The sequence below is a fragment of the Crinia signifera genome, chromosome 2 (genome assembly GCF_055691185.1).
Source record: "Crinia signifera chromosome 2, ASM5569118v1, whole genome shotgun sequence".
NCBI lineage: Eukaryota > Metazoa > Chordata > Amphibia > Anura > Myobatrachidae > Crinia > Crinia signifera.
The window spans coordinates 211063923-211080600 of NC_139218.1; the positions used below are offsets into that span (position 1 = coordinate 211063923).

At 45.2% G+C, this 16678-nt stretch overlaps 1 protein-coding gene across 2 annotated transcripts in view; it reads right to left on the minus strand.

The window, feature by feature from the left end:
• Positions 1 to 12482: 12482 nt before the first annotated feature.
• Positions 12483 to 16678, minus strand: part of C2H1orf94 (chromosome 2 C1orf94 homolog) — a 198355-nt gene continuing 194159 nt past the window's right edge. The window contains exon 6 of one of the 2 annotated variants that reach the window (XM_083171145.1): positions 12483 to 12616. The gene's annotated coding sequence lies outside the window, so the exon portion shown is untranslated. The remainder of the gene's footprint in view (positions 12617 to 16678) is intronic. The other variant, XM_083171146.1, reaches the window with a different exon arrangement.

Below are 16678 nucleotides of genomic sequence, written 5' to 3' on the forward strand. Positions count from 1 at the left end.
CAGGGCATATGTCCCCTCTGGCTGGGACTTTAGGGTAACCCAGCGGCCTCTACCCAACTGATCGGTCTTAGACCGGCGGATCTTACAAAGGACTAAACCTTCCTGGACCATGTCTTCATACCGCAAACCGGAATCAGTGGCACTCTTATTGGCCGCTACAAGCTTGCTTACCCTAAAAGCCCCAAAGAACGCAAAAGAGAAAACCACTCAAAAAAGCGACGCCTCCTCCGCGGTTTCCGCCACGCCCTGCACACAGGTAATTTACCTACGGAGCATCAGCAGATCAATCGGCTTGCGAGAATCTGCTGCTACCGGGCGTTCTTTCGCCCACCCACGCAAAGCCTTTGCTAAGACAAAGGACTTGGTGGGGTCCCGCGCCCCGCGCAGCTTGGCGTGGAAAGATATCCCTGCTAGGGCTGCCAACATGGCGGACTTTGACCGGCCCGAGCTGTAATGCCCCCACACGAATGCCAGCAAACGGTCATCGACCGACTTACCGCTGTTCGCCGGGGACTCATGAAAGGCCTCCCAGTCCTGTTGCGCAGCAGCATACGCCCTACGGGTGGAAGAGGCCAGGGATCGCAAGGCTAGACCCATCATGTCTGCTCTACAATCTGCCATACAGAACATGGACAAGTAAGCCCCAGGGGTGATGCGTCCGGAGCCAACTCCCGAAATTTCGCGAAGTTGAACCGCGACAGCGTATCAGCGATGCTGTTTTCTACCCCCGGAACATGCCGCGCCATGAAATTAATGTTATGCTGCAGGCAGTGCAACACTAAGTGCCGCAACAGACGCAGGGCCTGGGGTGAGGAGGTGTGCTGGTTGTTAATGGCGTGTACCACCCCCAGGTTATCGCACCAGAACACTATAGTCTGGCTCGCTAACCTATGAGCCCACAGCTCCACTGCTACAATAATGGGGAATAGTTCTAATAACAATAAGTTAGCAGTAAAACCCCTGTCAACCCACGAACGGGGCCATGGAGCTGCGCACCATTCCCCCTGGAAGAATGCCCCGAAACCCGTGGGTCCGGCAGCATCCATAAATAGCTGAAGCCTCGCATTAGGCGCAGGCTCAGCGGGCCAGAGCAACTCCCGGTTGAAGTTTACCAGAAATGATGCCCAGACGACCATGTCGCCCCTAATCTCCTGTGACAACCTGACCATGTCATGGGGGTCCCGTGTCCCTGCCGTGGCCCTCTCCAACTTGCGGCAAAACACCCTGCCCATTGGTATCACCCTGCACGCAATGTTCAGCGAGCCCAGCAAGGACTGGACTTGCTGAAGCTGGGCCTTCTTCCGTGATAAACAGTCCCTTATGAGCCCCAGCAGCTTGCTGACTTTGTCTGCCGGTAGGCGACAGCAGTCGGCAGCGGTGTCAATCTCAATGCCCAGGTAAGATATTACACAAGTGGTCCCTTTGGTTTTGTTGTCAGCGATTGGCACCCCGAGGGTCCGAAATACCTCGATCGCCAAGGACAATATGAAGTCACAGGTGTCACCGTCTCCGGGTCCCACAAAGAGAAAGTCGTCCAGGTAATGTGCCACTCCTGGGCACCCTGAGACTTCTTGGACGCACCAATGCAGAAAAGTGCTGAACTTCTCGAAGTAGGAGAAAGAGACGGAGCAACCCATGGGTAAACACTTGTCAAGGAAAACCCCACCGTCCAAGCGGAAACCCATGAACCAGAAGGAGTTAGGGTGTAACGGGAGCAGGTGAAAAACGGACTCAATGTCCAACTTTGCCATAAGGGCGCCCTGGCCAAAACCCTGCACTAATGTGAGCACCTCGTCAAAAAGCTGATATCGGACACTGCACACCACATCAGGAATTGCATCGTTAATGGATGACCCATGAGGTTGAGACAGGTGCTGGATGAGCCGGTATTTACCCGGAGCTTTCTTGGGCACCACGCCCAAGGGCGAGAAGCACATGTTGCTCAATGGCTCGGAGGCGAATGGGCCGACCATTCTGCCCAACGCAACCTCAGCCTGCACTTTCTGTCTCACCACCTCGGGAAACTCCACTGCTGATTTTAGATTCCTGTGGGACACAACCCTTACATCGTCTGGTATAGGCAAACTGAAGCCATAACGAAAACCGTGTAACAAAAACAAAGCGTCCTCCCTATTGGAGTGTTGTGCTCACCACTTGTGCCTGACTTACAGGACTTGGCTGGGTGGTTGGCTCCACAATTGCGACACTCGTGGCGAAAACGGCATTTCACCCCCCCATCGCACTTGGAGTCATTAAAGGCGTAGCATTTGCCTTTGGCGGCGGGCTTAGACCCCTTCTTGCCCGCAAGAAATGGCTTCTTGTGGGGTGCCTCTGCACCCGGTTGTCCCTTCCCGATGACCTCTAACCAAATTTCGACATGTTTCAAACCCATGGGCATTACGCGGGTGCCGTCGTGGGTCAGACGAAATTTGTCGTCGTAGTCCCTCCACGCCGTGCCCTTGTAAGCTATGAACGTCTCGTTCACTAGGAATATATACCTGAGCACATTGTTGTGTTCTTCGGGCCTGGTGTCGAGGTAGCACGACGCAAATATGAGGAACCCCTTGAGCCAGTGGTGAAAACTCCAATAAGGGTTTTCATCGGCCCCAGCTGCCTTCCTGGCCTTTTAGTGTTCCGTCTTCATATCGCTAGTCAATGTGAAGACGTCCACAAATTTCCCTTTGGCTATTTTCCCCTAAATGCCTTTGCGCAAGCCGCGGGATACCGCAGTGTTGCTGCAATGGACCATGTCCATGGAGGGCTGTGTTGCCGCTGCGGGCCTAGCTTTGCTGGCCTGCTTACCACCACCCACCTTTTTTGCTACCGCACGCGCAACCAACCTGGCTAATTTGCGGGGGCGTCTACAGAGGAATGTCCAGATGTGGAACAAGAAGAATTAACATCGTCATCATCATGCTCACCATCACCCGGTATGTCCACAGCGCCCTGAGTCCCTGCCGCTTGCGATGTTCCTGCAACGGCCAAAGGAAGGCCCGATGCTGCGTCAGCTGCGGAAGCCAGCGTCGAGGATGCCGCTCGGCCCTCCGGCCCTGGTTCATGGTTGCCATCTCTGGAGGGACGTTCCGCCTCTGGGACCACTTGCAGCCGCACTGTAGAGACCTCGGGAGAAGCAGAACAGGTTAGCGAGGTATTGGCAACCCCAGGTAATCCTACCTCCCTGTGGGGCTGGGAAGCCGTGGCTGACGTCACGGTGGCGCTGCTAGCAGCCGGGGCCTGGGAGTGCCGCAAACTGGATGCTGCTGGGAAGCTATGCTGAAACCCTCCGTAGGGGCCCGTTGGGTACTGCGGGGGAAAGTGCTGCTGGCTTGACCAGCCCAAAGTAGTTGGGGTAGTGACCTCCCATACCCGAGCCCTGGAACCCCTGATGGCCCTGACCCGCTCTGTGGGGGTACCCCCAGTGCGGCTGGTAGGCATGATGCATATTGGGGCCCTGCGCCGCCTGTGTGGGTAGGGCCATGTAGGGGTAAAATAATTCCCTTGCAACGGAGGGAACACCATTGGAAAACAGGGAAGTGGCCTGGGGTAGGGTCCCTGCAGCGGTGGAAGCTGGTGAATGGGCCCTACCAGGGGAGCCCAGGAGGAAGGGGTGCCCTGACTAGGCATGAAACCCCCTATGTGGATGCTAATGGGACCCTGGGACAGCATGGATGCTATCTGCCCAGCAGGTAGCGCTAGAGCACTGTGACCCGCGCTGATAATGCCCTGTAGGGGCTCATACCCACCCCCCTGCACGGGTGTCCTGGCACCCCCTTGAATGATAGGCCAGTCTGACCTGGCGCCTGGAGTGGAGTGGGTCTGGGAAACCGCCGGAGTGGAGCTCCTGCACTGTGTCTGTGACCCCCCAGCCACCGCTCGGGGCTCATTCCCCGCCGCGAGGGGGCTGGGGAGAGGGGCAGCGTTGACTCTGCCTGTACTGGCAGCATAGGGGGATCCGAGCGGTGGCTCAGGGACCGGGGACTGTGCAACCGTGTGCACACCCCGCTCAGAGCATGCGTATGCCGGGCGCCGGACAGATTGGGACCCGCCATCCACGCTCGCCGCTGGAGGTGGGGAGGGGGACACTGATGAAGCCGCCCACCCGGAGGACCGAGGAGGGCTGGCTGGCATGGCGGCGGTAGGCCGCGTCTCCCGGGCGGTGATCCCACGTGCTGCTGCGGCAGACAGGGGACGCGCCGAGTTGGAGAGCCAGCGGGGAGAGGGGGCATGCCTCTGAGAGCTGCGCATGATGCTAGAGTAGCAGGAATGAATAAACAAGGCTCCTAAAAGTACTTAGCTTCCTTTTTCTGTTCCTGCAGCTCGATGTGTCCCTGACCCTGAACGGAATCCAGACTCAAGAGGAAGATGGATCACCTGACTACCCTTTATATACCTCTGCCTAAGCTACCACCCATTCTACACCTGATTGGCTACACCTAACAACCCTGCACTTCTATGGGTAAGAGAACTCTATTCCAGCTTTTGTCATACCATCACAAAATTCACAGGTTCTTATATGTCCTCATGCCTATGCAGCCCTCGCTTCCTCTGAGCGGTCCACCTGCTCAACACTGACCAGACCTGAACATTTAAAATGACTAGACATACTTATCCACTGTATGTAATTTACACTATGTCCCATATCGTATATCTATCTGTATTACTGTAGGTGTTCCCCCACACGTTTACTTGTTACCTTCATGGCTGTTGCATTGCTAACCAAAAACAAATCCTAGCACTGTATACGTAAGTATACCTGGCCAATAAAGCTGATTCTGATTCTAATGATTTCTAGGGGATTCTTGACCCAATTTGCCCTTATGAGCTTGAATACTTGTAGTGTGCTGTCTAATACACCTTATTATTCATTAAGAACTACTGCAATGCAGGGTAGACAGAGAGTGGCAGAGAGCACTCTGTTCACCTCCCCCAAGCTAGCACTGGAATGCAGGAAGGAATACATATATATATACGATTATTTGGTCATGAAGGAGAAATGAGGGGGAGGATAAAAATGTAATTTATATCCCCATCAACATTTCTATTATGGATCTGATATGCTTTCATCAGTTTAAGTGAGGAAAGCTGCCTCCTTGGGGTAGATAAGCACATTTCAAACTGAAACACCACCCAGCGCACAGACAATAAAAAAAAATCCTGCATGTTCAGATGTAGGATTTTCCATAACTATAGACATGGGATGCAGTCAACTTACCGACGGTCAAAATACCTACAACCATTGGCAGACAGTCAAAATATTGACACATTCAAAATGGTGACATTTAAAATGTTGACATGTAAATAAAAGTTAACATGAGTTTTCATATTTTTTTTCTTTAAACCCGACTTGTTCTTACTTCATGATCCAAGTGGGCATAGAGTTAGTTTATAATAGTGTACTGAGTACAACAAGGCACTGTGCCTAAACTATGGCGTGTGCAGCAATCCATGCTAGGGGATGCGGTACACTTATACAGTGTTAATGTCGACCTATTTCGACACAGATGCACACAAAATCATGTTGACTTTTTTTGACATGTTGACATTTTAATATTGGCATTTTAACCAAGTTGGCATTTTGACCAAGTCGCCATAATGAATGTCAGAATTTAGAACATGTTGTTAATTTGACTGTCTGCCAATGCTTGTCGGTATTTTGACCATTGGTATTTTGAATTTCGGGAAATTATATTGAACCCATGTGGATTATCTTAAGGCCCATATACACTGGGCGACTTTGAGCTGAAAGCTGCTCAAAACAGCAGGTGTATGGCCTGTCGATGAGCAGTGAGCGCTGCTGCACGCTCCCGCATTATTGCCGGGAAAACCGCTCCTCTACTTGAATTACCAGCAGATGAGCGGTTTTGAGGACGGCTTCGCATAGCTCTGCATTATGTAAAGCCATCCGCCCCAAGCTGATGGGGCAAGGCAGGGGGAAAGCAGCTCATTGTTTAGCAGCTTTCCCCCCAGCGATGATAGTGATCATCGCTGTCCATACATAATCGCCCAGTGTGTATGGACCTTTAGCATACAACACAAAAACAATACAATAATCAAGTTTCCTGAACTTACTTATCAGCAATATCTAAATATACATCTACAAAGACTGTGCACATAGCGAAAGGAAATATAATTTTTATTAAAATACATTTGTGTGCAAGGAAAAGCATTCAGTAATACCATTTTCCCAATTAACATGGAAATTGGGTTCTAATTCATTCCATAGTCATAACCCTAACCAAGAAATAACTGGGACAAAGGACTAATTTTCTGCGTCTCTTCCCTAGGTAATCGTTATAATGCTTATTGGTCATACAGTGATATAAATAATAATCAGCGGTTTTACTTGTTGATTTCATTTGAACATGAAACATTATAATTTGCATCCTATATGGTTACTTAATCAACGCCTTTCTTCTAATGTAATTGAATATATTCACTAATTCCTAGTTTTTCATCTTCCTAAAGCAAAGGAAATAAATACAGCAGATTAGGTGCTTTTTTCTGTTCATTACTTTGGAATATTTCAGGAGGTTGTTCATCTACAGAAAACAAAACAGAATAAATTTACTGCTGGTGGATATACATCAACCTCAGTTAGTATATATTATAGTTTAGTCGTTCTGCATGATTTTTCCCATACAGCATGGTAATTGACTCTGATGCAGAGTTATGTCTATATAAAATACAAAAATAAGAAATGCCATGCACATTCAACCGATGCCTAAGCAATGTGGCTGGGTATTATGGAAACAGGCCAGTACCTAAGGAACATTTTATAAGGGAGCTCCTAATTGGTATGACCCGTTCATCACAAACTGTCTGGCAGCATTCATTTAAAAGCTGATTTATACCATATAGGCAGGCTGACGCTAGAACATTTGGGGCCCGGGACAGCCCAGATAGATAGCCCCCCCCCCCAAAAGAAAAAAAATCAAGCAAAAAAAACCATACACATAGAGAGAGAGAGAGAGGATGGGTTTTGACGCGGCACTCCAGAGACTGATGTAGTAACAAAAGTTTTAACGGTACTTGTGTAATAGCATGTCGCCCAGCTGCGCTACGTTTTCAGCGTAGGCTAAGCTACGCTGTTAGTGTTGCCCAACGGCTGCCTAGCATACTTAGCGTAGTGACTCCATGGCAGCCCAACGGCTGCCTAGCGTAGTTAGTGTAGTGATTCCGCGGCAGCCTGGCGTCTATGACTCTGTCCCCGGCATCCATAGCAAGCCTAGTGAGTGCCTCTCACACAGCGCCAGTAACATCCAGATCCCCTGCGCTGGCGGACGCCGGTGGAAAGGGGATCATGCGGGTGCCGGCGGAGAGGCGCTCCAGCTGTCTGAGACACAGGAGTGTCTCAGACACTCCTGCATCTCAGTAATTATTGCGGCAGGGTCCGCTTCAGGGAGAGCCTCCTTTTCAAACCCCCACTGCCTAAAGCTTACTTTCCCCATACACTTACTATCCCCTACGGCATGGACTTGGTTTAATAAAGTGTGGCGAGCCACCGAGCCTGAAGCGTGCGCAGCGAAGGGACATGGATTACTTTACATGTATTCGCTGCGCTTGCCACACTTTGTAAAATCATCTCCATGCCGATGTGGATAGTGGGGGTATGAACATGTCAGGGGGACGCGTAACAGGTTCGCTCGCCATGCTTCGTGCTGGCGTGGATAGTGGGGGTGTTTCAGGAACACATATCTGAAATGGACGCTGACTACGCTGGCCGCGGGAACACTATGCTACTTCTGACAGGGACACTGACTACGCTTACTTTGCTAGCAGGAACACTATGCTACTTCTGACTGACTACGCTAACTACGCTGGCTGCTCGAACACTATGCTGAATCTGACAGGGCCGCTACTCTAACTACGCAACAGGTGCCGTGCTATTACACAAGTACCATTTTAATACATAACAAAGTGAAACAGTATCTCAAGGACCAATGTTTTGGGGCCTTGTACGCCCCATTTTCAAGGTGAGAGAGCAAAGTTAGAATGTTGTGCTCACCTTAAATGACAGAGGAATGAGCTGCCCAGGCCCTTCCCTCTCTGTCAGGAGGAAGGGCCTGGGACAACTGTACCCTCAGCACCCCTGCATTGAAAGTGCTGCAAAATCACTATGAAAAGCAATAAGTTAATATCTGTAAAAATCCTCACTGCACCATTTCCCCAGGCAATTGTGTATGCATAGTAGACTCTTACACAACACCAGAGTCTATTAGTGCACATATACCTGTACTAATATATGCCCATCTAGAGCGGAGGAATCCCGGATGGAGACAGGAGATGTGGTTAACATCCCTGCGATCAGAATGCTGGCATTTAGTATAGGGAGGCCGGCATCCCGATTGCCCTCAGAAGACCAGTGCAAGAACTCCGAATAGATAAGGATGCCGGAATACCAACAGCCAGCATCCCAATAAGTAACTATGCAGGTCTAACGAGCATGCAGCCGGGAAGGCAGGGGGATAGGTTTAGGCACTACTGGGGGGGACTTAGGGTTAGGCTTCGGGGAGGAGAGGGTTAGGGTTGGGTTCCAGAAAGGGTGTTTAGGCATCAAGAAAGGGGGACTTGGGTTACGACATGGGGGAGTTAAGTTTAGGTGGTGTAGAGTTAAGAGTTAAGCACCAGTTGGGAAGGTTAGGGTCAGGCTGCAGGGAAAGGGGTTAGGGTTAGGCTGCTAGAAGGACGGGTTTTAAAGTATACTTACCTGCAAGGCAATAGAGAGCTTGACCAGGCCCATATACTTTTCAGGGTGTGTGGTCTATTTTCTGGAGATGTGGCCATGCACCTTTAGAATAAAATACAATAAAAACAGCATTTTACACCTCCCTGGACACACTGCAGCCAGTACACAAGAGAAGAGCTGCTGCATGTTAATGGGGGCCTACCATGACTCCTCCATCACACCAGCACCCTGGTAATTTTGCCCCCCCCCCCCCCAGCCTTCGAGTACAGTATTATAACTCTGTTAAATCTTGAGGACTGCAAACAGACTTCCTTTTTTCTCACTATGCCCCTGCTAACAGGTACATTTTAATATACTTGATTCAGCCATTGAAATAAACATGCTTTTTCTCTTCCCTGTACATCTATTTTGCTTGACGTGATTTAGCACAACCAATGCCCATTAAACTATAAATTGTTGTAATAGATTAACTTAAGTCTCAGATAAATTTACTTCTGAAAGAAAATCTATCTATTAAACACACTTACTCCTCATTTCTCTCTGTCTATAAAGATAATGGAGCTAGTGTAATGCTTTGCCTGGGATTACAGAGGAAAAGTTTCAGCACAATCTTAACACCCCATTCTCATCAGCAGTATAACAAATATCCAACAATTACTGTAGTTAAGTATTCTAATTCATTTTAGAATAGAAAAATAAATGATCAAGCCTGATTCATGTTAGTAAGCAAAGCAAAAAAGCAAGCAACCGGGCAAATCCATGTTGCACTGCAGGTGGGGCAGATGTAACATGTGCAGAGAGAGTTAGGGTGCTGATATTTTGGAAATATTGGCTCTTCTTAGCAAGAGTAAGATTAATTTACATTCAACCTATTTAATCTTTCCGACTGTCGGAAATTTCCACCTGTCGGAAAGCTCATGGATCGGCTAAAATGGCCAAAGATTTTCTAAAACAGCTGCAGATTCAACAATTTAGCAGATTCGACAATGCAGAACCGACTGTTAAAAAAGTTGAATCTGCATCGGTGCTAATGCGGCAGAAAGTGGTTGCATTGAATAGGTGTGTGCTGATATTTCTGACAGTTGGAAATATTGGCACACATTGAATGAGAGTTGCATTGAAGATGGGATTTTGCCCATAGCAACCAATCATATTCTATCTCTTATCTTCTAGAAGAGGCTAAATAAATAAGTATAATCTAATTGGTTCCTATGGGCAGCACCCCATTTTAAATAGAACTCACATCTTAGTAAATTTAACCAGAGTCAATTGGCAGAAATCTATTCCGTTCCTTTATGTTAGTTGGGCGCCCATTACGTAGTTTGCGTAGTGGTGTATTGAGAATACCAATACGCCCTTCCCCGCACCGACGCCAGCCCCACCGGTGATGACCGCCCACACCGCCGTCGACGACCGCCCTGTAAGTAGCAGCAGGAAGGCCACCATCTCCCCCTCCGCCCGGCCGCACCTACCCTCCGCCCTTCCGCACCTATTACCCGGGCGCCCGGCAATGGCTACACTGACAACGTAGCCAAAGCTACGTTTGCAGCGTAGCGTAGCCGGGCGCCCGTCTAACATATAAGTGCCATCTATTCTAGTTATAAAACATAGCAAAATAAATCATTCATTCAAGTAGAAAACTCTTATTTTATTAAACAAATAAGCTATAAATCCGAATTTGTCTATGTGTAAATATGTGAAGTATGTGTAAATATGTGAAGCAATGGATAAGTGCACCCAAAGTTTATCCTATAGATTGTAAGCTTGCGAGCAGGGCCCTCCTACATTTTGACTGTCTGTAAATACCCTGTTTTGTTGTATCACTGTCTGCTATTGTAAAGCGCAACGGAATATGCTGCGCTATATAAGAAACTGTTAATAAATAAATAATAAATATTAAAAAATATGTATTTTAATTCAGATTGTGAATAAATGTATGAGGTATGTAAAGTTGTAAATTGATTTTACAAAAGTATTTAGTAATTTTATACTCCATACTGCACACATGTACATTTTCATAAACTACATGCAAAAGTATACACATGAATTTAACTGATTCTATTCTTTGGTTACTATGATCATGGTATAAAGAAGCTATGCAAATATACACAAGTTGCAAAAAGATTCCTGTAGGTCTGACAACATATGCTAAAGGGGATGTTATGCACTGGTCAACTAAGAAATATTACCTTACATTGATTTTTATCTTTTAATATGTACAGTACCATCATTAGGTGTCTCAACTTTTTTTATATGTTGCAACCTCTAAAATGTATTGCTTTTCTTCCTTCAAAATGTTTATAAATATGCTTAGCCTTAGCATATTAGCCTTTTAGTGTAAAGGTGATTCTCAATTTACCTTGATTAATCTTGTATAAAAAGTAAGGAGTTTCTAAGCACGTGGTGAAGTACAGTAAGACTATGGCCTGTTTAGCTGTATAAATTTGAGCAACAGGTAGATTAAGTTTTGGCTAGTGTCCAGTGAAATTTGCAGTAAGGCTGGGACTTGGTGATGAATAAATAGTTGTGGCACAGGAAGTTTTATTTCCTGGATTTTCCAACTAACCCTCTCTTTGCTGTCTTGTAGTTTGTGCTTACTTTTTTATGCTGTTTTTGGATTTTTTAAGTAGGATTCTTTCAGAATAGGAAGTAAAACATGGAGGATTAATCCATTGATGCCCCAATTGGATGCAAGCTTTGGATTCTGGACATTTTATTTTTGAACCAGGACAAGAATGCCTTAGGGGTAGTGTCTGGTCACTATTTCAGGGACAAATTTACTGCTGGCCAAGAAAGTTTGGTGGTTCCATGGAAAACTGCAACATAAGTTACATAGGTAAAAGTGGGAGGAGTGCCCCATTACCATTGTGTTGCTTAGTGATTGGCTGCTATCAAATGTACTGTACAGTCAGGGGCATTTTATGATTTGAGGAAGCACGTGTGCAGCCTCCTCTGTCTGGGCCCCCTTCTCTCTGTTGGCAGACAAACAGTGCTATAGAAGCTGAGCTCTAGAGGGCTTAGACTCTAAGGCGCTTGAGCAGATTTCAAGAAAAATGGTGCTGTGCCATTTTCTGAACTGAGGGGCCTGTGTGCACCCATTATAATGATGCAATTATGTACAAAGTTTTTTGAACATTTATCAGTTGACTTCTCCTTTTTAGCGCAAGTGGCGTGCAATGATTTGGCATACGTTAGCATGTGATGGCAAGACTTCTCTCTTTGCCTATGTCCCACTGTCTTAGCTAAGTAAGGAAGTGGTTCCCTTGCAACCCAGGTTGGGTGAGAAAATGTGTTGTGCCCCACTCCCATTATTTTGTTGCAAGTTGGTAGCTGCTGGTATGCAGTGCCTTCTCTGCACCCTTATCTTTTTAACTTGATTCAATAAAGCTGTGATCCCATTTCTACCAAATCTCGTATCCTTTTTTTTAATGGGCATTTTATTTGTTTAGTAGACATTTTTACTGACATAGGATACAGAAAATTCAGAATAATTCTATCTGATAAAGAAGTTTGGAAATACCTATTTGACATAAATCTGATTAGAATATGTTCATAATTAGCTGTTTTCGCAACAAGCCCAGTTTATAACTGCAATTGAAGTATGAGTTATTTAACACAAAATGCATTAGGTTTTCTATAGTATCTTTTCAAAAAGAAAGAGTAGTACAGACTAATCATTACATCTTTCAATGTGAAATTATATTTTACATTGTGTTTTCCCTTTCAGAAAAAATAGAGTGCATGCTTTATAACAAGTGCAATTCCAATAAGTAGTATCAATTACAAATAAGTACATTTAGCTTGAGTACATATTTATTGTTATACAAAGCACAGGGAAATTAGAAGATGGATAATCAGACATGCAATGAAACTAGTTGTTGATGGAGAAAGTGCAATTTGTTAGTATCTCTCGGTCCGAGTTTTAATCTGCTGAATGAAACAGACGAAAAAAAATATTGAAAATAACTCTCATGCAATATTTCTGTAGTACCCAGTTTTAGTATATAATGAAATTAACATTAATATACAATTACTATAAAAAAGGTTAGCTCATTACTCATTATAAGGGGGTATTCAATCTCCCGCAGTCATCTCCCGACGGGGTAGATGGCTGCGGGGCACTATTCAATGCTGTCTTCCCCAACAGCATTGGACAGGGGATCTCGCAGAAGGAGCCCGACTTCACAAGCAGCTGGTCTCGTTCTGCCAAAAACAGCCTAGAAGTGACGAGCTCCCGGCTGCAGCTCGCCTCTTCCCGCCCGCAGCTCGCGGTCATGCCCCCTTCGCATCCCGCTGCAGGTGGGACATTGTATCCCACCTGCGATTTCTCGGACGAGCAGACCGAGAATGGGACAGGTCATGAGCCAGCTTGACAGCCGTGACCTCACATTGAATACCCCCCTATATGTTCACTGTTGGAGAAAGAGAGCATTATATAAATCAACATTTTTGTATTATTATTATTATTATTATTATTATTACTTCTTCTTATAAGATAACATGATATATAACAAGATATATATATATATATATATATATATATATATATATATATATATATATATATATATCAGTGTTGGCAGACCACAAATAGCAAGGGGAATGGGACTAATATTTAATCTTTATAGTACCTTTTAATGTTGTTTTTAAAACTTAACTTCAGTTCTCAGTCCTGTATTAGTCAATTCCCAGACCCCTGTGTAACTAGCCAATAGGAATCTGGGGGATGGGCTGTTGAGTCATCATAAGAATATCAGCATGGTCGGACTGTTGACAAGCAACATGCCAGCATTTATCACGTGTACACAGATATGTTAACATGATCAACTGTCGACAATCCATCTAGGTGGTCTAGTAAATTTCTTACCTGAGAAGGTAAGATATTTACTAGACCCAGTTGCCCCAGTGCAACTTCCTGGTCCCAATGATCAGGTGATGGTCAATTCCGGGTCAGACTTCTAAAGGACCAGTGATTTTTTTAAAAGTATTTCCCCTGTATTCCTAAGCTAACTCTCCTGGTGGCCCTAACCGTAACTGTGGCTATCTAAGAATAAGATCACTTCAAAGGCTAACATGGAAACTGTTGACAATATGACCGTCTTGACATTCGGTGTGTCAACAGAGTCCTGTCAATAGTTTAACTATGTGACTTGATTCCTTTTTATAAAGCTTTTTTCTCCAGACTTAAGCTGGATACACACTTCTTTAATTATACTTGAGATGTGATTGTTCTTATGATTTCCTTGTTGAAAATCCCCAAATCCATATACACTCTACAAATGCTATACTGTTGGGGGAGAGTTGTTGGATGTATTAGACAGAATGGTTGGTAGAGCACACATTCCACCAGGTTTACCCAGTATTTTATTATTGCATTGCAAACATATTAGGAAAAAACACTATAACTAGGATTATTATACATTTGCAACTAAATATAGATAATTTACCTAGAATCCCACCAAAAAACCTACCATCACCTTTGTAATAATCTACTCTTCACAATGCATGCAAGTTTTATGCTGTACACACTACACTATTTATTGTGCACATTATTTCATTTTTTTATGTATTCTGTTTTTATTGAAAATAGTCAGCAAAATACAGATTTGTTGCAGAGGAAAAATAATATGGTAGTATTCAATGAAATAAGAAGCACAAGAGGTCATGGTAATAACAGTTTGATACAAATCTGTATATAACAATAAACATTTAACAATATGAGGGGAAATTAAGATCTTGGGCCTTATTTTGGTTCATTCTTTCTGACAAAATCCTTCTTAGATGGACAAAACCATGTGCACTGCAGGGGGGGCAGATGTAACATGTGCAGATAGAATCAGATTTGGGTGAGTAATTTTGTTTCTGTGCAGGGAAAATACTGACTGCTTTATTTTTACACTGCAATATAGATCTCACTTTGAAGTAAAACCCCACCCAAATCTAATTCTCTCTGCACATGTTACATCTGCCCCACCTGCAGTGCACATGGTTTTGCCCATCTAAGAAGGATTTTGTCAGAAAGAATGAACCAAAATAAGGCCCAAAGAGAGAAGAAGGGGGGGGAGAATGGGTGTAGGAACATAGGGTGTAAGATAGGTATGGAGGGGGGATGGAGGTCATCATATTCCGGAGTTATTGGAGTCATCTGGCACTTTAAGATAAGACATATAAGTTTTAAATTTGTCGGACAACTTATATTCCAGCCATGGAAGCCAGACAGTAGAAAGGTTAGAGGGTCTCGTGTGGAATGAAGAATATCTTCCCTCACCATGAAGTGGTCTATTTTTTTGAACCAATCTTTATGGGTAGGGGGTCTGTTAGATTTCCAATGAAATGGGATGACTGAGCAAGCAGCATTGCTCAGATGGTGGATAAGAGAATTCTTGTACTCACCCAATGAGGTCTGAGAGTGATTATGTAGCCAGAAAGCGGGGGTTCCGGGTAGTTCAGAATATGTTGCGAGTAATCAATTATCTCAGACCAAAATGGCAGTGCAGAAACACAATGGCAGTGGGACGAAAACCCTCCACTCCCCATGCATATACACACACACACACACACACACACACACACACAAAAACCACCACAAAAATATAGTACAATAAAGAACTCTTCCATTAAAATATAGATGGGACTTTGCAATAGGTATCAAAAGAATGTTATTTCTTCCTGTTCCAGGGCAGGGGCGGATCCAGGATAAAATGACAGGGGGGGCACCATGATAAAAGAGGGTTTGGGTGGGGGAGGGGCGGTGTTAGTGGTGCCAGTGTACATGCTAAGATAGAGGGTGGGAATGGGATTAAAAATATGCCCTGGCATTTAAAGTATGCAGGCCCACCATGGCGACAAAAGTGAAGGATGTAGTTGTGCGTGCACCGAAGGCGCGCTCCGGAAAAGGGTGTGTGGCCACTCAACAGGGGGCGTGTCCTTGAGTGTAGTGTACCACACCATATACAACATCTACACATTATGCAACAAAATACTAGACCCCATTATACTTGCCCCTTACACATGATGCCAAATGGAATGATCCAAAATTCACATAATGCCCCATGGATTGAGCCAAAATTCTAAAAATGCCTCATGGATTGTGTCAAAATTCACATAATGCCACACGGATTGAGCCAACATTTATATAATAACACATGGATTGAGTCAAAATTCACATAATGCCACATGGTTTGTGTCAAAATTCACATAATGCCACATGGATTCAGCCAAAATTCACATAATGCCACAAGGATTGAGACAAAATTCATAAAATGCCACACGAATTGAGCCAAAATTCACATAATGCCACACGGATTGAGCAAAAATTCACATAATGCCACACGGATTGAGCAAAAATTCACATAATGCCACACGGATTGAGCAAAAATTCACATAATGCCACACGGATTGAGCCAAAATTCACATAATGCCACATGGATTGAGCCAAAATTCACATAATGCCACACAGATTAAGCCAGAATTCACATAATGCCACACGGATTGAGCCAAAATTCACATAATGCCACACGGATTAAGCCAAAATTCACAATATGCTTCATAAACAGGGACAATGTCTGCCAAAGGCGCGCATTAAACATTTACACCATAATGTCCATTACACGTTAAGTTACATGCCATTATGTCCATTAAGTATTATGCCAAACATCATAATGCCTATTAAAAATTATGCTGCTTATCTACATACTCATTGCCATGGGTTCCATGCTCTTTGCCAGAGGTTCCATGCTCGTTGCCATGTGAAATGACATGCTCATTGCCAAGGGGGAATACATGCTCACGGTAAATGGGGGACAGCCGCTGCCAGGCAGAAGTTATAGTCACTGACAGTGGCAGAGCCTGGCTGTATTCAGAGCACTGCAGGTCCCGGCTATTTGAAATAATACCCCTTTCACACCAAAAATGCATTCCCAGGTTAGCCCCTTTTACACCAGCCTAGTCCCTTCATTTTCTGGTGTGAGGGGGAGAAAAAAACACCCCTCC